The sequence below is a fragment of the Crinia signifera genome, chromosome 1 (genome assembly GCF_055691185.1).
Source record: "Crinia signifera chromosome 1, ASM5569118v1, whole genome shotgun sequence".
NCBI lineage: Eukaryota > Metazoa > Chordata > Amphibia > Anura > Myobatrachidae > Crinia > Crinia signifera.
In genome coordinates this window covers 92,556,518-92,579,128 of record NC_139217.1, presented here as the reverse complement: position 1 = coordinate 92,579,128, position 22,611 = coordinate 92,556,518, and the positions used below count along the sequence as shown (strand labels likewise).

Sequence of the window (22,611 nt, the reverse complement as noted above, 5' to 3'; positions counted from 1 at the left end):
AATCCGATGCACAGGGGATCACTCATCCGATCAGACATAAAAGGCACTTTTTCGACACTTTTGCCAGTTTATCGGCTTGATGCATTGAAATTGTGGGAAAAGGGCTGAAATCGCACTAGTGCATGGAGATCTTTTGAAAGCGATTCAATGGCTGTAATTCAGTGACCTTGGTGATCTGTAGAACATAGACTTCTGGAGGCTATACAAATATGATGCTTTAGTTTAGTTTATATTTCCAACATAAAATCAAATGAGGTTGAGATTGGGTTGATGGTGCATCATAGGAGCAATGTTTGTGCTGCCACATTAACATGTCTGTGCAAGTAATATTGGAGGATGGATTTACACACGGCAATATTTTTTCAGTCAAGATGATGTGTAAAAGATGACATTATGTAAACTTTCTATGATAATTATGTCCAGATCAGTAATAAAGGGGTCAATATACTAAAGCTCCATACACATTGTGTAATTCTAGCCATACACACCATATCCCCGTGTGTATGGGGAGACTGTCGCCGGAAGCAGGCTCCTGCGACCAGCACTGCAATGGTTGCTGGTCGCAGGCACATGCCCCTGTGACCAGCGGCTACCCCAGGCAGCTTCCCGGCGACCAGCGGCTTCCCCCAACAGTGTATCCTTTTCATCAGCAACCATCGCTAGTCGCTCATAAAAAAAAAAGTACACTCAGCTCCTAACTGTTCCTTTTTAAACATGGCATGTAATTTAACAGACAGGAGCTGATTTGACAGTGAGAAAGTATCACTGATTCATACATCTACCCCTCTGAGAGAGATCATGTGGTTGGAGATAAACTGCCAACCAATTCCTGCCATGATACAGGCTGAGTTTGAAAAAGAACTGTTAGGAGCTGATTGGCTGGCACTTTATCTCGTTCCAAGGCTTAGCACATAGACCACCTGTATGCACTGTGTGTTACATGAACCATTTCTGTTATGCACATGCATGGAACAGTCCAAGTTTGGATATATATTTCCCACAATGTAAATAGTATTGAAAAGTTTGCAGCTGAGTCTCCAATTCAAGCTCACAACCATTATCTTATGGGGAACCTCCTCTTTAGAACATCGGAGAGGCCTTTGTATTGAGGACATTATGAAAACCAGGAACATTCCCCTTGAGATAAAAAAAAAGGGCATGTTATGCATTGTATCGCATCGCATGCCATATAGATGCATGCAATGCAATTTTTAAATTGTATAAGCACTTTAATGGGTGTTTTCAATGTTAAATGGCCCCCCTATATGATTTTTAATTGTATAAGTATATTGCTTACAATGTAAAATGCACCCCCCACGCAGTGTTCCCTCTAAGCTGTGCGCTCGTGCGCGCGCACACAACTCGACGAGTGTGCGCACAGACATGACAACAGAGCGCACAAAGCAGAAGTGGTCCCTTTTTGCAGTTGTGCACTCAATTAATGTGTGTTTCACCCATTAACTACATCATGTGCTGTGTTTTGAATGTTTAAATGTTTAATATCATATTGAAGTAAAGTTAACACAAATGCTGAACATCATTTTCCAGTTATATATAAGTGACGCACAAAAATAAAAATCTCCTTCAAAAGTTGCACAGCCAAAATATTTTGCCGCACACAGCCTTCGTAAAATTAGAGGGAACATTGCCCCCACGCCACCCTCACTATCAGCGCTAACCCGAAGCGTGGTGAGCGCCGCCAGCCTGCGAGGGGTAGCGGTACGCGTCCTCCGACCTTTTCATACCCCCATTATCCACGTTGGCGTGGAGTTGATTTTATATAGTGTGGTGAGCCACCGAGCCCGAAGCGTGGCGAGTGCACGCGTATTACTTTACATGTATTCCGCGCCCCCTCGCGGGGCTCGGTGGCTCGCTGCGCTCCCCACACTATATAAAATCAACTCCACGCCGACGTGGATAGTGGGGGTATGGAAAGATCGGAGGACGCGTACCGCCGCCCCTTGCAGGCTCGCTGAGCTCGCCACGCTTCGGGTTGGCGTTGATAGTGGGGGTGCTTTTAACATTGTAAGCACCCATTACGGTGCTTATACAATTAATAATCTTATAGGGGGCCATTTAACATTGAAAGCACCCATTAGGGTTGTATGCCATAAACAATGGTATACGATTTTAAATTGTATAAGATCGGGTGCTGTCGCGTCACATCGCATACCATTGTAAGGCTTATGGTATACGATGCGATGGGCGCCGTGCTAGGAAACAGGTACCAAAAAAAGTTTTTAGCAAAATATATATATATCTCCATCAAGAGGCATCTACAAGTGTGTCCATTCCCTGACATCACTATATTTATGCTGCAGCTTTACCTTCATATAATACGTGATGTTACTAACATAATGTAACTGATGTAAAGTCAGCGGGGTACTGGAGGTTATGGGCTGGTACTGGAGGTTATGGGCTGGTACTGGAGGTTATGGGCTGCTAGACACAATGGAAGAGCTGTTGGAGACATGGGCAGCAGGTGCAGGAGTGCTCCTTTTTATTGTCGCTCCACCGAGGAGATGGACAGTGGAGGCTTATGTTCTGGAGTGAAAGATTAAAGCAGAGTGATAAGCGGAGAGTGGTTCTTTCCTTGTCAGAGGCTTACATGTTGCATTTGTAGGTGTGTGTGTTTTTACTTCTGTTATTTCTGTGAGGCAAAGAATCTGTCCTGGTGTATGTTACACAAGTTAGCGATCACTATACATGCCGGAGCTTAGCCTGCTGCGGGAGATGAAACCAACGCTCTTGGTGAGACACGCTCTGCACCCATCTGCTCAGTCATCTTTATTCTCTTGTGCATTACAGAATGGGCTAATTTTCCTGTCATGTGCATGGGCACATAGTGCTCATTACCAGGCATTGTCCTTGAACGAAAGATGCATATACACTGGGCAAAATGTAAAAAAATCGCTTGCTGAAAAATCGATCAGTGTATACACACTGAGTGATCTTCACCTTCCACAGTAGGAGACTGTGGAAAGTGCTTACTCGGCCGACGCCCGGTAAAGCCGCTGGAGCACGCATCAGCGCTCTCCACCTCGCCATTCACACTCAGGAGATTTTGAGCTCAAAACGTGAAATCTGAGCTACTTTGAGCTCAAAATCTTACATTTTGTAAAGTATTTGAAGATCCTAAATAATATCTACAGTATTTTCTTAGTAGTAAACATAGGAAAACGTCTTGTGTTGTGTATTTATAGATTTAATGACAAGCCAAAGCTTGTGTGTCCTGTTAGAGTTGTGTTCTTACCACATAGAGGGTGAGATTTACTAAGCTTGAAAAGTGATAAAATAGAGAGTGATAAACAACCAGCCAATCAGCTACTACCTGACATTTTTCAAACACAGCCTGTGAGATCACAGGTAGGAGCTGATTGGCTGGCTGTTTATCACTCTCCATTTTATCACTTTTCAGGCTTAGTACATCTGGCCCAGAACCTTTTGAATGGTATTACAGCTTTAAACTCCCACACACCACTGTTATTTTTAAGTTGATTTTATGTGGGGTAGAATTGTGAAAGTTTCTGACTTTCCACGATGACGCAATGGAAATCTTTTCTGCAATGAACAGTATTGGCTAGGTTTCGTGGGTTGAAGTGTTTTAACTGTGACGTCCTCCCTGCAGCATGGAGTATGTGCAAATCTATGATATATAGCTCTTAATTGAAGTGTTTGCTGGACCTAGCACAGGTGTGTCCTGTTTCTACCAGCAGCCTCGGAGCTGTTTCCCGGCTGCTGTGTGGGTTATCTAGGGTAGTTACACCTCACTAAACTGATGCTGTCCTGCGGAAAAATAATTTTATGATATACTGCAGCCATTGCAGATGTTTTGCAGAATTACATTTCTCACTTCCAATTTGGGAGTATGGTGGAACACAACTTTTTTCTTGTCAATAAAATATCAAGGTTCTTACATTTGAGAGTACAAAAAGTATAGACATCGATTATAAACCGTAAGAAATACATTGAACATGTTGACAATGTTACTCTGTAGACGGGAAGTCCCACATTTGAAATGGTATAACTTTTACCTATGATTCAGTTATCTTTTACTGTACTAGTGATCGTACTCTGTTGGCTTGAAGTCTAGTGACTGTGGAGGCCAATGTAGTACTCTTGGAGCTTTCAGTGTGGCCTAGTGCTTCATCATACTGACCTAATTTGCATACATAGACAGATATTCAGTCACTAGTAAGCCCGCTCGAAGCAAAGCTTCAAAAGCTAGTCTGCTACCTTCTGTGTTTGTGCATGTGTGAGAAAGAGATGTAGTTTCACCCTCTGCCAGCAGATGGCAGGGTTTCAGAGACTTGTGGACACTAGACATATATAGATAGATAGATTTGGATCCTGTGTTTGTATTAAACACATGTCCAGGTTCCCCCAGTGTTCTCACTCGCTAGACAACAGCAGCAAAATCTGCATTGCTGATCCGTGGACATGTAATCTAAGCAAAGGAAATGATGCTGTGGTTTCCAGTCACTTATTCTTTGTGTTTCTTGGGCCAAAGACACAGCACTATCTTCATTTAGTTTTGCCAATGGTAGAGAAAGATGGCCAACACTACTTTTGTCTTCTCGATGCCCCGTGAAATCGCATGCAATACCTTGAATTCAGTCTTTTCACATGCGATGTATTGCATGCGACCCCGTTTCCCGGGAGATATGTGCAGCAATTGTGATCTCTGGACCAAAAGGTAACCAATGTTTTCGTCGGGTCGGCTGAAAACAGGCCAAATTTAGACCTGTGTGTGGCCTTTAAAGGTGCCCACACATGGCTATTTGGGTTTGATACATTTTTTACTAGATTGCATTGCATCTAGTTCAATTCACATGCGATACACTACAACAGTGTGCGAATTTAACTAGATGCGATGTGATCTAGTATAAAAACTACTAGCTACACATACTTTTTTGGCTTGCGATGTGAAGCGCGCATCACAAACTAAAAGAAACTCAAAGCAATATGAACTAAAAAGGTCAAAACGCATCCGACCATTGCACCGTGTGTGGGCACCATTAGTCTTTTGGTTCATTGGCAGCCATACTTTCTTGTGCTGGCAGAACACTAGCGCAGGCAACTGAATCTATTCTGCCTTCAGTTATCAAAGTTATTTGGTCCCATTATGCTATATAGGAGATTAAAATGCCCTTTTCTTTTGGAGCATAACAGACCTAATGTAATGGCTGTGAATACTGTAATACACAATGTTGCTGTGATTACAGTTTCCCTATTCGGATCTGTAGCTGTAATGTACTGGCTGCTTGCCACCAAATTTAGCAAGTAATGAATACTACTTAAGGGGATCCGGTTAATAGGTCGACACCAAAAGGTAACCATGGATTTGGTTGACATTGATGAAAGATTGACACATGAGACTGTCGACATATACTACTGTAGTTAACATGCACATGAGAAGGTACCAAACAAAGTAAGCAAAGGCTCCTCTGCGGCCGCCCACACATTAGCGGTGGGGCCACAACTGCTGGGTTCTGCCTGCAGCATGCTGCAGTAGGACGGCCGGATTTTGAAAAGAACACATATATTCTCCCCCCCCCCCCCCCCCCATCATGCTAATTGTGTCCAAGCTGATCCCGCTGAACAGGACCCGCTTGGCCTCTATGTTTGGCCCAAGAGCCATAGGTGTGATTTGTAGCATGCAGATCTTATGGAGTCAGAGGGTCTGTAACCTCTCTCTTTGCTCACTGTTTCTCACACTGGGCCCTGGGTTTGTGGTCCAGGACCAATTCAAGTTTTTTATGTCCATTATAATAGTGAAATTGTAGACAAACAGAAGGGAATCCTGTCCATTCCCGCATAACTGATCCTAAGGATGAGATCTAAACACAATTTATTTAACTTATTATATTTTTCTGACTTTCTCAATGAGAAACCTTTAGCCTAAGGGTGCTGCGAAAACATTTCTGATGCTTTGGGGTGTCGTGATTCAACAACTTTGGGAACCCCTGCCCTATTCACTTTCATTACTGGGTGGTATAACAAAATTTAGCGCCAGAGGGGTCTCTCAAATGTTTTTTTATTTAGCCACAAATAGATTACAGGGTGTGACCACAAAGTGACCTAGGGCTGCACAGAACTTGTTGCATCAAAGATTGTCCCCAACCCATAGTGATCACTTTAAAAAAAATTATATTGTTAAATCATTATTAGTTACACAAAATAGTTAACTTCGTATTTGTTCAAAGTCCTCCTCCCCCCCCCCCCCCCCCTCTCTCTCTCTCCCGCTCTCTGTGGCTTGCACAGTCCTTGCTGCACAGTGAGATCTTTATCTGTACAAGTGGCTCATGTCTGCCAAGCATAATAAAGTTCTGGGATGATTGTGATTTGTATTCACTTGACATGAAATGACCCAGAGTTATTACTACTTATTAGGGGTATTTGGAGCTTGACAGACTAATTGTTTGTGGAACTCTGGTAACATTATACCATTTGTCATTCAACTTTAACCTAGATTTATCAAGCATTCAGGAAAGTTCTTTAAATGTAGGACAAATGTATTAATATCAGTCTATAACATAAAAATACAGCAGTGAATGTAGGACAGGGCACATAAGAATTAACTCCGGCCAGAGAAACTGTAACAAAAGTATTTCTAAAGTGATTCCATTCTCTCAATACATAATATAATAATAATACATACAAAGAACACTGTATTCCCCATACCAAGGTAATCGGTATTAAGTACAACGCGCTATGTCCCTTACTTAGAGTCCTATGTATTCATTATCTAGGCATTGGCACAATTATTATTAACTATGAATATCATTGCAGATATTTTTATTGTGTGGTGCATATTCATGTAATTACAAAATGCCAACCAAACCACCTTATTGTATTGATTAGCTGGGAGTACACAATAGTATATTTGAGTCGCTTACATCATGTGCATCACAGACTGAATGTTTTACTTGTAAGTGGGTGCACGTTTTTTTTTATAATTTATTTTAATGACCATTATTAGCCCCTAGTGCAAGAAGCACACATCCTCAATGTGTAATTGGTATGTTTACTTAAGTAGCCGACAACTATTTCTACTTAATGTTGATTAAATTCCAGTTGTGACTTTAGGAACAATCAATATACTGTGATATATTATAGAACTGGAGGTATTTGTTTTACGTTTCATTTGTACTTAAATTCTTTATACTTTGTTACGTTGCGTTTTTCTTTATAGTAATGAATGAATGTTCCCTGCCTGTGTGTGTGGAGGCATAAAACAGGTCAATATAGGTTTTCTAGCTTGCCAGGGACACACTTAAAGGCAAGCAGTGTGTCATCACAGGCTCCTCTTCAACTGAGGAACACCCATTCAACATTATACCCTCCTGTACAGTGCATTAACCATGGGCCTGATTCAGATACCAAAGCATTTAACACAGTTTTGCTCCATTGCAGTAATCCATGCAATGCAAATCAAACACTGGATACTTCCAAACTTATGAATAAGGGGTAAGGAAGTGTCGACCACTCAATCAAGTAAAGCATAGCCAACTCACGTTGGGAAGGGTAGAGATGTGCATATAAAGGTTTCTTTTGTCAGTCCTGAAATTCACCACGTAAAGAGAAGGGCAAAATTCTAATACCAAGCAAATATCTGTTCATGGGAGAAGAGGCATACCCTACTCACACGGCAGCTAAATAGATTAATCCTATCAAGGTATCTTAGAGATCATATTATTCAGGAGGGATGTCTGCCCTTATCAATATCAGTGTACATGTCCCAACACACGAAATGGAGTGCTAGAGATCATGTGACAGAAGCTGATGTCACAACCCGGGTTCCGTCCATCATCCCTCTCCAATGGAAACATATTAATGTTGGAGAATGTGCCAGGCAAACAGGGGATGCATAAGCACATTACTGCAGCTAAAAGTGTTCCACTGAAGATGCAGACTGTGGCCCCAGTGGATCGCTCCAGTAATAGTGCATCTAGACAGGGGGTCTTGGTTGCCGGGTGTACTGCCTGTCATTTAAAGCACAGGGAGAACACTCCACTAACCTTCCTGTGAATGCACTTAATTTACTACAACTGTTTTCTATCCTGCAACCAGGATACCAGTTAGTGTGTTCCTCCCGGCTCCCGCCGCTGGCAGCCAGCGTCATCCTCCCTGCCCAGCGTGCTGCTACCGCTGTCACCCTCCTCCTGCCCGGCTCCCTATGCAGCCTCCCCCTGCTCTGCTCTCTATAGCCGGCATCCCCCGCTCGCTGTCATCCCCCGCACGGCTCCCTCCTCCTGCAGCTCCCCGGGGACCGCATATGATAAATCCATGCGATTTATCAAATGCAAACCTTGGCACATCAAGTGCCTAATCGTGTGTCCCCCTCCCGGGGAGCTGCAGGGTGAAATCAGGTCCGACTTGTCCTTAGGACAAGTCGGACTTATGTATGGGGGCCTTAAATCCATGCTGTTTGGCATCCTGTAAATTGCTGGATTTGAGATAATCTGCAACTCCTTTTTTTTTAAAGAGTGTTTCCATCAATTTCCTTACTACTGATGTAAGGCTCAATGGTCGATAGTTGTAGTTCCTTTCTTCCACTTTTGTGCAGTGGTAAACAATTGCTCTTTTCCAGTTCTATGGAATTTTCCTATAGCTAGTGACTGGATGAATAATTCTATTAACGGTGCTACCAGCACCCCTTTAATCTCTTTAAGTATCATTAGATGTATCCCATCTGACCCCATTGAGTTTTTCACTTTTAGTTTTAAGAGTTCTGTTAGGACTGTCTCCTCTGTAAATGTACTTTTTTCATTTTTCTGAATATCCCTGCTACTTAATTGTGATTGTGACTCTGATTTATGGCCCACATAAGCCTCCAAGGCAAAAACTATCTGGGCCAAACTCTGTAAAACAGTTTTTACCACTGGGGTCAGATTGTAGTCTCCAGGGGTAACAATGAGAACTGCGATCTGCAACCCTAGTTAGCTTTCTGCAAGATATTTCTGTACAATAATAATTTTATTAAATAGCGCTCTTTCCCTAATAGGACTTAAGGTGCTTAATAGATAGAATAATACATAATACAGTACAGGAACAATGAAGTACAGAAAAACTTTTCATAAACTATAGAGAGTATGGAGATAATTAACGGAATGACAGAAATGCTTGAGTAAGCAGGAAAGTCTTAAGTCTGTTTTTGAAGCATTCTAGAGTGGTGGCCTTTCGAACTGTACAGGGAAGTTAGTTCCATAGTCGGAGCCGCATGGCTAAAGGCTTGACCCCCAGATGAATTATGGGAGATTCTAGGTATTGCTTAAAGTCGCTCATCTACAGATCGCAGTAATCAAGTGGGACCGTATGGAAAAAAAAGCTGCTTCAGGTACATTGGACCTTGGTCATGGGGCTTAAAAACTCAGTAAGTTAATCTTGAAGATGATCTGCCATCTTATAGGCAGCCAGTGGAGGAAGTAGAGAATGCGAGTCATGTGGCTGGAATGAGGCTGGTTAACAGCCTGGCAGCTGTGTTTTGTACGAGCTGTGATTGGTGCAATTATTTTGCTGGGAGAGACCAGACTATTTGTAAATCGCAACAATTACAGTATTGCCATTATGCTGAAACTGCAGTTTCTACATATATTTGTGTATTTAAAAAATTATCATCAAATGCCTTTAAACTGAATACATGCTGCTATTTGTCATTGCCTGGCATTTGGCACTACTTTGTTTTGCCCACATATTAGTAGCACTATTTTACTGTAAAATCTCCTTTTAAAACAGTCTAACTTGAAATAAAGCATGTTAAATAACAGACGTCACAGTGGGTAAACAAATAGATTGAAAAATAAGAAGATTATAGGAAATATCAGATTGATCTATTTGAATGGTTTTATATATCTAATCTGTCAATACTGTTTAGAGGGAGCAGTTCTTTCCAGTTTTTTCTCTGTTTGTTAACCTGCGATATGCACTTTTTGCTGCCCAATTTCTCATTTTATAGTGCAAAATGTCATTCGTTGGAATGGTGCAGCAAATGAGAAGTCCAACGTTGTATCTCAGACTCTGCATAATGAACTGTTATGCCATGCAGTGCAATTTTGCACAATGTCACTGCAACTTTGCTTACCTCTAGCAGCCAACAGAAACAACCTATCGGCTGCTTGGTCATGTTCAACAATAATATAAGCGGTGTCCAAGGGGTATTACCGCCCCTGACATTCGCATAATTCAAACTGGCTTTGGGCTCACTTACTCAGTTCCTATTTCTAGTATAGTAAGACAGCATGGATTAGACCATCTGAAAAAAGTACCACCGCCTAGTTTGAATGATTTTCTGTATCGATTGTTTTCCCATTCTCCTCTGCTGCGGCTTCTGCAGAAGAGCTTAAGTGAGTTAGAGAAGTAGCTGTCTGACTGATACTGTTTTGATGTTGGTGCAGAGCTGGTGCAGATTTTGTTTGTAGCTTGCAGATTAATAGGCAGTGACCGCCCTGTGAGGTTGCCTCCACCAGCTGTGTGCCTCACTCCCGCGCTCATTACATTTCATTAGTTTTACAGCCTTTCATCACTTTTTCATTCTTTTACTGTGTAACACAAATCAAAGCTCACTGATTTCTCTAAATAATATTTATACTGTGCTGGTTGCAAGTGACTCTCCAAAGTGTATTGTGGGACATTTTTTTTTTTTTTTTTTGTAGGGGGGTGGTGGATAAGTATATTTTATTGCTTTTACACACAAAAAGAAAACTAGCACACCACAAGATTGCTAAGATGCCCGAGTCCTACAAACACAGATATGAGAGCATCACAACAATAATAATTGCATATGACTTTGACACGAGCCTAATTTACATTGTGGACAAAACTAGATACAGTCTAGCTCAACACAAGAAGTAAAGAGAGTGCATGGGCAGGGTGAACACATTATGCCACATGAATTGAGACACAATTCACATTATGCCACATGTAATGAATCAAAATTCACATTAATCCACTCAGATTGTGCCCAAATTCACGTTATGCCACACCGCATGAGCCAAAATTCACATTCTATAATCCTGTAATAAAAAACACAGTACTGAAAACAAACAGCATCTAGAATCATGCTGTTATCAATCATTTTTGCAGAGCCTCTCTCTCCCTGGGCACAGATACCGGTTCCCCTTCGCACATAGTGATCACAGCATGGATTCATAGAAGGGACTTACACAGACTGCATGTGTAACACCCATATGTATTGTTAACGTATCAAGAGGTGTGGATTGCTCACCTGTTCTAGTCGTTTACAATTATTTCATCTGGATTTCCCCTGCCCAAGCACTGGAACTAACAGTAAAGTATGACTTTATTTAAGCTACACTTTAAGAAAATGACTGTACTTGAAAGTAATCTGTCTTTCTCTTACAATATGTTACATAACAAATTACTAATGTTGCTAACAAAACTACGTTACTATAGTAAGGATACAACTGAAATTGAGAAACCTTTTGCTAAGAACAGAAAATAAGCAACATCTTGCAAAAAACAATAATTGCAAATATACATAACATATATAACTATCGTTCATCACAGTTATATACTATGCCCCAAAGTCTAGTCCTGAGAATTTTCACTGGCCAGTCTAAAGCTGGGTACACATATATACAATCGTCGGGCCTTTCTTCCAATCTGGGGGCAAACGGCCGTTCGATTGTATAGGTGTGTACGCTGTCCCAATTGCTGCTGTGCGACCGATAAACGGCCAAAAACGCTCTTGGCCGTCCACGGTCGGTCGGTCGAAGGTTCTTTGCTGCTTAATATTTCATCCGACAGGACGGCTCCATATCGGAACAAAAGTGAAGTGTGTACGCACGTTCGATCGATATGCTTGACAGTTTGACAAAGCACGGTGGTATGCTGCATCATGAGAGACTCTGTAACCCTTTGCCTGCTGTTTTAACTAATGTGTGTATAATGCCTCACTGCTCAACACTTTAGACGCATCACTTTAAGACATTAATCAATGTTGAAGTTTTAATAGAGTGGGCTGGAAGCTCTTTTCAGGGCACCATACACACTATTAAAACTTCAACATTGATTAATGTCTTAAAGTGATGCGTCTAAAGTGTTGAGCAGTGAGGCATTATACACACATTAGTTAAAACAGCAGGCAAAGGGTTACAGGGTCTCTCATATACTTCTTCTTGCGATTGTTTGGACGGGAGTACATCGGACGTCGCAAGTAAAATTGTACATATGTGTACGCGCAGAACGGTCGTATGTTTTGGACGGCCGAACGTGTATTCGGTCGATCGAACGGTCGCAAGAAAAAGGAAATTGTACATATGTGTACCCAGCTTTAAACGATGCACAGATCACTCCTTTAAATACTGTTGCAGTTGGTAAATTAATATATGGCTAAAATGCATTGGCTAAGAGACGTTCCTGTTCTCCCCTGTCTGGTGCTGGAGTTTACTCCCTTGTGGAGAGAATTCATTAAAATCCTTATTAATGCTAAGAAGACTAGAAGGCTAGAATACTCAGCAATGTTGCAATGTACTGTCCAATTGTATTTGTCTCCAAAATTCTCCAACTTGCGTTGTTTTAGTCTGTTAATTCTACTTTTTATTTATAATTTGCTGTAATTTGTGCAGAGACTATCACTGAAGTGGTATCTTAGTGGATCTTGCCTGACAATGGCATGGTGTCTGTATGATGTCTCACTGTAGGTACTAAGATACCTTGCATTGTTTTATCAGTAATAATGTTCTGGGTGCTCCTGAGTATTTCTGCACTATAATATCATCTCTCGCTAAAGTCAGCTTCCTTAAGCACAGGCTGTCGTCTCGGAGGCAGTATATTGGGTCACTGTCAGCTTCCCCTGGTGCTCTCTAATACAAAACCATTCAAAGGGAAGCGGAGATCTGAATAAATGCCCTTTTTAATAGTAAATCCGGCAAATTTTAAGAAAACAACATTTAAAACCTTAAATATGTGTCAACCATTTGTTTCGACCTTTTGTACCATTGGACCTAATGCATGTTGACCATGTGGTTATCAACCTATGAACAGTCTACCTACATTGTAGATCGACCATCCTGATACCATAATAGTGCTGCAAGTGTTCAAAGAAATGGTTGATGAGTGTTTATTGGGAGCAGTGTTTGGTGCTGCAGCTGTTCTATTCCCCAATGCTTAATAGAAAACTGACCACTTGTATTAATGAACTGCTAGCAGTATGAGGCTCAGATAGTGCTGATTACAGGATGTCATTGAAGAAAACAAGAAAAGGATCAGGTCTTAAAACATAAAGGTCACCCATCTCTCCTGTCGCCTGTATCTCCACTAACAGCATTTATTCAGAGCAGGACTAATTTCCCAGCAGAGGAATCCAATTTGTGTTACTGTGATTATGTAGTGATGTGCACTGAGCATCCGTGCCTCGCTGATAAGGTTTCCCGAGCGGGGTTTCTGTCTAAATACCAAGCCGCGGCTGGTGTCTGGAATGATGGCGTTTTCTTCAAGATAGAACTCGTTTTCCTTCCAAACCTTGTCTTAGTATGTGATTACTGAATGCCAGGGAGAAATGGTCCGTGTCCATCCTGAGATAGTTCACTTAGGAAGCCATAACGATAAATAATCAATTATAAACACGTGATCATGTTGTTGGTTTGTTGCACTGAGCAGTGTGTATTTTGCAGTGCTTTGTTATCCGTCAGAAAATGACTGACACTAGACCCTGTCTGCTAGGACAGACCTATTCTTTAAGGAGCTGTGATGCATTGTGTACTGAACTGTGCAGCAGTTACTAGCACATTCGGTCTGCTCACTCAATCAATCATTGTAACCAGCTCATATAACCAGTATTGGATAGACAATGGAAATGCCGAGGTTGATGCATTTTTCTAGGCTAATATCTGGCTTTCAGAAGATAAATGATCTGCTGTGTGACCAAATTAAATTCCAGGCCAGGCTTGTTGCAAAATCGATGAATAATGGACTTGCAAACACAATATGCTGGGATTCTCTCTTCTTGTGTTGTAATGTTTTAATCCAGTCCAAATGATGCATACTGTATGTTTCTGTTCAGATGGATACGATTCAAGTTATTGCGATAGGTAAATGCTGATATATTGGCTTTTTACATTGTTCAGCACTGTTGTGTAAATGCTTCTGGTAGTTTGTGTATAGGGTTAGCTGTCACCCTAGGCAGAATATGGCCTCTGCCATGTCCAGCCATGCTTGAACACAAGGTGATGTCACCATAGTGCTTACAACATTCTGGCAACGGCGATGTGAAATGACATTTTGTGGGTGACATCACCGCAGCTCCCCCCTCACTCACACACGCACGCACAGCCCCCAGCAATTTCTCCATATTGCTTTCAGTCTGTTGCTCAAGACTTTTACTGAGAGAATGAGGCAAGGAGATTGATGCTGAGTTGGGAGTAAAGCAGATATAGAAACTGTGCACCTGGAAAAACAATGTTGTAAGCAAGTACACTTTATTATTTTTGCATGCATGGTAAATACTGTCTGTTTTTTACATGTAACCCAAAAATACTGGGCAAACTTATTTTTACACTGTAATGCGGCTTAAGGTGCCCATACGTGGTGCATTTTTCTGGTGCGATGCGCGCTCCCTCCCACATCACACCGTTTAAAAAAAGTATGGGCTGCACATACCTTTTGAAATTGCTTCGGATTGCATCGCACGCAAATTGCATGCGATGCAGTCCAAAATGCATGCAATTATTGTAACGTGTATGGGCACCTATACACACGAGGTGACCGAGCCTCTGTGCTGAGCGATGTAGTGTAGTACAGATGGCTCAGCACACAGCAATGCACCAGTGATATGTGCTGAGCGATCAGGCAATGTCAGTGTTCTCCGGTGAGAAGAAGACTGGCGATGACTGACTAGATTTATAGTGCATACAGTATAAATCTAGCCTGGCGATGGCGACTTGTGGGACCACGCATATCCATCACTGGGGTGCCTAAACATGGAGCGGCCTGTGCTTAATTTCTAAGCAATCTAGTCATATCAATGAGAAATATGGCTACAATTGCCCTTTGTGTATGTCCATAATTGAGATTTCCATATGGACACATTCCTTTAACAGTTACAGTAAGGACCTTACTCAGGTCTGTACCCTTGCATACCAGCGCAATGTTTTTGAAAAACACATGCGCATTTCTGCGCATGTGCTTGCGTGTACATGTGGTAGGGAATATAGATTGTAAGCTCCACTGGGGCAGGGACTGATGTGAGTGTTCAACTATGCTCCGTAAAGCGCTGCGGAATATGTGTGCGCTATATAAGAAACTGTTCATTTTAATTAATGAATGTGCATGCACCGGGTGCGTGTGTCCATGGCGTATAGATTGTTTGCCGTGTGCACGCATGTTTGTGTCCAACATCCATTTGCAGCCAGTGCGTGTGAACACACGCTACGAATGGGTGGCGACCAGGCCACCATTCGCAAGGTGGGGTTTGGTGGACTTGCAAGGCTGTGAATCAACAAGAATAACCCCCTAAATGTGCACATTTTAAATCTGTCCCACCTGCAGTGCACAGTATTTGCACACAACCAGTCATGATGATATTTCTGCAATATACATTAGCGGTGTTGCAGGGCTGACAACAGGTGTACACAACCGCTGGTCCACTCGTAATGTATTGTCGTTAATATGACAAACAATATATCAACCTGTGTGTGCCCAGCCCTTACTCCCACCACCGAATCGGCCCATCATGGTTAAATAAACAAGCTGTGCTACAGAATGCTGTGATATTTGTACTTCTTTAATTGCTTGAATTACATTTAGTAATTACATTAATGATCATGTGCAGATGGCCAGCATCTTAAGGCCCCCATACATTAGGCCGACTTGTCCTTAGGACAAGTCGGACCCAATACTCCTGTGAGCCGCCCGGCAGCTCCCCGGGAGGCTCAAATACAATTTGGCACTTGATGAGCCAAATTTTACATGTGATAAATCGCTTGCGATTTATCACATGTACGGGGAGCTGCAGCGGGCGGTGAGGGGCATGGGGGCCGGTGGTGATCAGGGGCAGCAGTGGGGCGGGCAGCGGGGGTACTGAGTGCTGACCTGGGGGCGGTGTGGTCAGCAGCAGGGCTCATCAGGGGGACGCCGGAGCGGGGAGCGTGTCCTGACGCTGTAACTAGCCGGCGGCGCCTGTGTGTGATGATCTGGCCGGGCGGCGGGCGCTGTGATCATTCACATATATCATTCATTCAGCAGCGCTGCGGGACGGACGGGGCCGGGCAGTGGCGGGTATTATATTTTTAAAACACCTGTCAAATGACTAGCCGTTCTCTGATTGGCTGAGAGCTCTCAGCCAACGGTCAGTCATTGGCTGAGAGCTCTCAGCCAATCAGAGAACGGCTAGTCATTTGACAGGTGTTTTAAAAATATAATACCCGCCACTGCCCGGCCCCGTCCGTCCCGCAGCGCTGCTGAATGAATGATATATGTGAATGATCACAGCGCCCGCCGCCCGGCCAGATCATCCCACACAGGCGCTGCCGGCTAGTTACAGCGTCAGGACACGCTCCCCGCTCCGGCGTCCCCCATGATGAGCCCTGCTGCACACCGCCCCCAGGTCAGCACTCACCGCCAGCTAAAGGTCCCAAGTCGGGTGGTCGGACGTGCAGCAGGTCCGACCACCCGACGCAGATCCGATGCGCACGGGACCGCGCATCGGATCTGAGGGGACATCAAAAGTAGCCGATTTTGGTCCGATTTCGCCCAGATCCGACTGATCTGGCCTAAATCGGACCAAAATCGGCTAGTGTATGGGGGCCTTAACTTAATCAGTCATTGTTGGGTCAGTAAAACATTAATGCTGAGCTGTTAGGCAGTGTGTGATCAGTGGGGGAATGTGGGGTAGATAGGAGTGCAGCTGCATGGTCTGGAAGTGCTGAATGTGTCAGTAGTTCATCATAGAATTGCAATTTTGCGGTAATACCGATTTAATATTTAATGTGGTTATAAAGCAGATTCAACTACTCTCACTTCCCCATATGAATGTCATATGCCAGTGTTTTAGTGAACGTTCATTTTCAGCCTAGGCCTCAGCCAAATGCTGCAGTATTTAATTGTATTTACAGTTTCTTATTTAGTGCAGCATAGTCTGTTGTGCTTTACAATTGGAAACCGTGACAAAACAAACTGGGTAGTTGGTCTGGGTAGTAGGGCCCTTCTCACAAGTTTCCAATCTATATGGGTATTAGGAGGGATACATAAGGATAGAAATCTATAGTAAGGCAGTCCTGATGTGATGCAATTAGATATAATTGGTCCTGGAAGGTTATGTGGAGGTTCCGAAATATGGTAAGCTTGTCTAAAGAGGTGAGTTTTCAGTGAACACTTGAAAGTTTGTAGACTAGAGGAGAGTCTTAGTGTGCGTGGAAGGGAATTCCATAGGGTGGGTGCTGCCCGAAGATAGTCCTGCAATTGTGAATGGAATCTAGTAATGAGTGTGGATGAGAGACGCAGATCTTGTGCAGTGTAGAGGTCGGGTGGGGATATATTCTGAGATAAGTGAAGCGATATATATTGGAGTAGTCAGGTTAATGGCTTTGTATATGAGTTGAAGTATTTCATATTGAATATGGTAGAATACAGGCAACCAATGGAGGGACTGACTGAGCAGATCAGCAGACAATGAACATCTAGTCAGGAAGATCAGACTCACAGCTGTATTCAAAATGGATTGTAGTGGTGAGTCTTTTCTTAGGAAGACCATTAAAGAGACTATTGCAATAATCCATTTGTGAGATAATGAGTGCATGGATTAGAGTTTTTGCAGTGTCTTGTGTAAAGCTGGGTACACATCTATACAATCGTCGGGACATTCTTTCGATCTGGGACGAACGGCCATTAGATTGTATAGGTGTGTACGTTCGATCGATATGCCGGCCGCTCTTGCGATTATACTCCCAAAGCTGGAACGCCCATGTGGTCGTTGACTAGCTGCATGATCTCTCCTACAGCACAGCATGTAAACAAGAAGCGTTCACCTCTCCCTCATTATATCTTTATAGCAGTTTGCTGTACGTCTGTCCCTAGTCACCTCACCGCCTGTCTACATGTAGACGCGTACCCCATCCTTATAGAGGTTTGCCGTACACCTGTCCCTAGTCACCCTGCCGCCTGTCTACATGTAGATGCGTACCCCATCCTTATAGTGGTTTGCCGTACACCTGTCCCTTGTCACCCCACTGGCTGTCTACATGTAGATGGCCAGCTACATCGTTTTTCAAAGCGGTTTGACGGACTTAATTTTTTACGTGGCACTACAAGTACCTGTGCAGCAGGGGTGTTTATAGACTGCAATGTTGTGGCCATAGCAGCAAGAATGCAAGCACGAACCTTTATTTTCCTCAAGCTCATGATGGGAGTGATAGAAAGGAGGGGAGAGAACAGTTATAGGAGACTGACACAAACCACTCTCAGCAGATTTCTTGCTTTTACATTCAAATAAAAAACCTGACTTAAGGTTTTGTACAATGGATGTCCTTTTAAACATTTCCTATTTTATTGTGACTTTTTGTGTAGTTCAGATACTATGGTGCTTTGTGTAATTCAGAGCCACCACGGATCAATCTAAATGGATGGCCTTTTGTTTGTGTTCCCATTGTAAAGACTGCTGTTCTCTAGCAGTCTGAATACAATAATCTTTTTTTAGAGTTTTGTGTTTCTTTCATTTTATACTGTATAACTGTCAATGTTAAATAATACCCCTTTTACACCAGGCAAAAACCCGGGTTTTGCCTCGTGGACCCGGGTCAGCGTCAGTGTAAAAGGGGTCGCCGAAAAAAAAACAAGGTTCCATTTTCCCGCAAATCCTACCCTGGTCCTGACCAGGGAGAAACACGGGGAGGGGCATATTAAAAGGGTATGTCGGGTCATCCTACCTGGCTCCAGTTTACAGCAATGAGGGAGCCCAACCTCCGGACCACAGCGTCCTGCGGTCAGTATGGAGGTTGGGTGGGGGGTGCACACAGCCTCTGCTGCTGTACTGTGCGGCATCCATTCACCTTGTGGCTGGGGACAGCTTACTTTTGTGCTGGGCTTGCCCCCAGCATGGCGATCGGTGGTCTCGGTGGGGCGATTGGCTGTCCCGGTGCTTGGAGATGATGTAATCTTGTTTGCACCGCAGTTTAAACGGGAAAAAACCCAGATCCGACCTGGATTCCAAATGCCCAGATCCGACCTGGATAGTGTTCCAAATACCGTGTCAAATCCGGGATTTGGGTGTAAAAGGGGTATAATAGTAAAGATTTATTTTGTGAGGATCACAGCAATTCACAAGAAGAAACTAGGTTTAAATCAAAGTGTAATCAGCTTCTAATCTATCTTAGCTATTCTAGATAAAGGTGAATACACAGTGCGTTTTTGCCTTACGATTTGAGTATGGTGCTACTCAATGTTGGCTGATATCTCAGATAAATTGATTTTTGTTTTTACTTAATATTTACACACTCCAGTCCTCCGTAATAGCAGCGGCTGTACTTTACTGCAGCAGAAATTCACACAAAAACGCTCGCTGCCCCATAAGGTACAGTAGCAAGCAATTTAGTGGGAATTTGGGCTGCAACCAGCCTGAGAAGAGTGCTTGATCGGGTGCCACTACCCTTATTAAAACACTGTGGCAGCAGCACATCACCATTAATAAGATTAAACCCATAGATTTGATAGCAGAGAATCCTTTTTGGCCCATCTAGTCTGCCTCTTTTTTTTTTAACCACAATGTCACCTCAAACCCTTTTTGATTCTCTATTCATTGTAAGAATATCCTTATTCTCTCCCATGCATGTTTAAATTGCTCTACTGCCTCAGACGCTGGAGAGATTTCCATAAGGCTAGCTTCGGGGATATTGTAGGGTGGTTGGGGAGAGCTTGAGAAGAGAGGGTAACCATGGTATAATTTCTATATGTGTTTTCATAAAGCAGCCTTCGAGAGCAACCCAATATTTAGAATCTCTGTATCTAGTCCATCCAAGAATTCTGTTTAGCTATTCAGCGTGATAATAAAGCTTAATATCTGAAGTTGTAAACTGCCCATGTGTTTTGGGTGAGTGAGTAGGGTGAGTTTTAATTCTAGAATTTTTCTTCTTTCAGATAATTTGGCAAATCAATGAGTTGATAGACCAGAACCAGGCTTCGGGTATTTGTATCGGGGGAGGGGGGGGGGGGTACTGAGTTTTACCCCAAGATAAACATTTTCCCACAGTTTTAATGTATGTCCTTGTGTTCTAATACTAAGTGAAGTGTTGGGACCCCTGAAAATATCTTAATGGACGATGCAGCCCGCCCCTCCGTACCCAGAGCATTAGAGGGTTTTGAAATTTTAAAGCAGCATCCAATTTCTTTGTTGTAATAGAGCAGCGGTTCTCAAACTGTGGGTCTTGACCCCAAAGTGGGTCCTGACCTGCTCAGCATGGGGTTGCGACTCCATTTTGCTGACCATCAGGCTAATGACTTTTCTAATCTCAGTCAGTGATTGAAGGAGTCTGAAAAATCTGTTGAATTGTCTGTTATGTTAGACTCCTCCCATCATTTTTGCCTCCACAATGCTGCCATGTGTGTGCGGTCTGCTGACTACACATGTGATGTGATGACCTTCTGCAGTAACTTGCTGGGGTCCTGCAATTATTTTTATTGTCTGATGGGGTCCCAGAGCAAAATAGTTTGAGGACCCATGTAATAGAGTAATTAAATAGAGATAGGGAGGAGCGACCTAATTGCTGGAGATTACATGAATCTACATAAGCCTTTAAAGCTGTGGAGTCAGGTCCCGGTACCGATTCATCCTCCAGAAGATTGTATAGTGATTTATAAAAATTATAAAAGGAGTCCGTAATAGCTGCAGATTCATAGCTCAGGGCCCATTCTTAAGTTCGATGGGCTGTAATGGTTTGAGATGCTTGCTTAGTCGTCAATGGAGATGCCAACACTGTGTCTGACTTTGTCTAACAGTCGGGATTCCGACTTACAGGGGCTATTCTCCCTCATGGGGTCCATGACCCCCACAGAGAAAGAACAGGACCTGTGGCGAGCGACTTCTTTGCACTTGCACCGATGTCTGCGTACGTCAGTCGAGATTACGATGTCAGATTACTGACTGCCTGCAGCTCATACAACACCCAGACTGGAGCTCTTCTCTGATGCCCTGTATTAGTGAGGGGGGGCGCTGTGTTGTCTTGTCTTGTGAGTACACTCCAGCTGCTATAACTGGCTAGAATAGTTTGCAATCCTTTTGTGAATGCTGTTTGTACCTTAGAGAAGAACATTCAATGACAGGGGCAACACTACATTGTCCGCTTTTAGTTAAGATCAGTTGAATGGTAACCTTGGAATGCAGTCACCTTGACATTTTAAATGCTAACGCCATATTTTGGTCACCATAGTGATCAAGTACCAAGAGACTGTCAGACCTTGATAGCATTAAACTCCATGAAAGTGTACTGTTAAAAAAGTAAATGAAAAGACATCTATGAATCCAGTAGTATTTGCTTTCCTTGCTCACCACTCCTTCTGGTTTTAAATGGACCAGCATGTCCTGTTTGGAACAACACTAGAGTATGTCACTTTAGCCATTTCCACATGGGACCCAAGTGCCCCAGATTTTATTTTTATGTTATGTTACTAGCAATGTGGTAGTGTTCATTGTAGCACCCGCTATATTTGAAAACCCATGCAGTTCCTCTTCCCTGCCTGGGGTGTCGCTGTCTGCTGTAGAGGTTCTAGCACAGTGTGGTCTGTATATCAATACTGATATGCAAACCAGACCTGTACTAGAAACACCACAGCAGACAGTGACACCCCAGGCAGAGAAGAGGAACTGCATGGGTTTTCAAATATAGCGGGTGCTAGAATGAACACTAATGTGGTATATGTTTATATACTGGTAACTATTGAATATTCTACATAATGGCTTCATTCACTGAATGGAGGGGGTGTGGTACTTAAAGAGCACCTAAATGCATTGTTTTATTACATGGCTCAGAGGACAAAAAAAAAAAAAAGTCTACTGTTTTCGAACTTGGTGACGTTCATCCAATACACAGTCCTGATGTGACATAGCTCAAAGACCATTTATAGTAAAAAGGTAGACCTTGACAAAAGATCACCCATGACAAAACATTGACACATGAAATGGTGGACATGAGGTTTTTGTGGTGGTTTTTTTTTTGTGTCTGTGTTCACACCACAGCATGTTAGTGTAATGCGTACCTCACATTGCTCATTTTGTTCCCCAATTGCTGCACTTGGCACACTTTACTGTTCAAATTTGAAATCCTTGTAGGTGATGAAATATAAAGTCCAAAAATTGGGAAAAACCTGTTAATTTTTTGTGTTGACCTTACTGTCTACATAGACATTGGGGGAGATTCTCTAAACTAAAAATGCGGTAAAAACCCAGTTATCAGGGTTTTGAACCGCATTTTGGGATGCTGTAAGCATCCCCCACCGGGTTACCGCGGTAGGGGGCATCACCAGAAAAATCTGGCGATGCCCCATAGAAGCCTATGGGCTTCCACCGCAATCCACCATCGCCCCGCACCGACTCCCCCTCACCTGTGTCCGCAGCAGCAGCGCCGGGTAAGGGAGGGAGGGGGGAGCTGCCGGGACCCGACG

At 43.0% G+C, this 22,611-nt stretch overlaps 1 protein-coding gene across 1 annotated transcript in view; it reads left to right on the top strand.

Annotated features, from left to right (window-relative positions):
* The window catches only part of SNX25 (sorting nexin 25), a 189,442-nt gene that overhangs the window by 39,315 nt on the left and 127,516 nt on the right, over nucleotides 1-22,611 (top strand). The gene's annotated exons all lie outside the window — the stretch shown is intronic.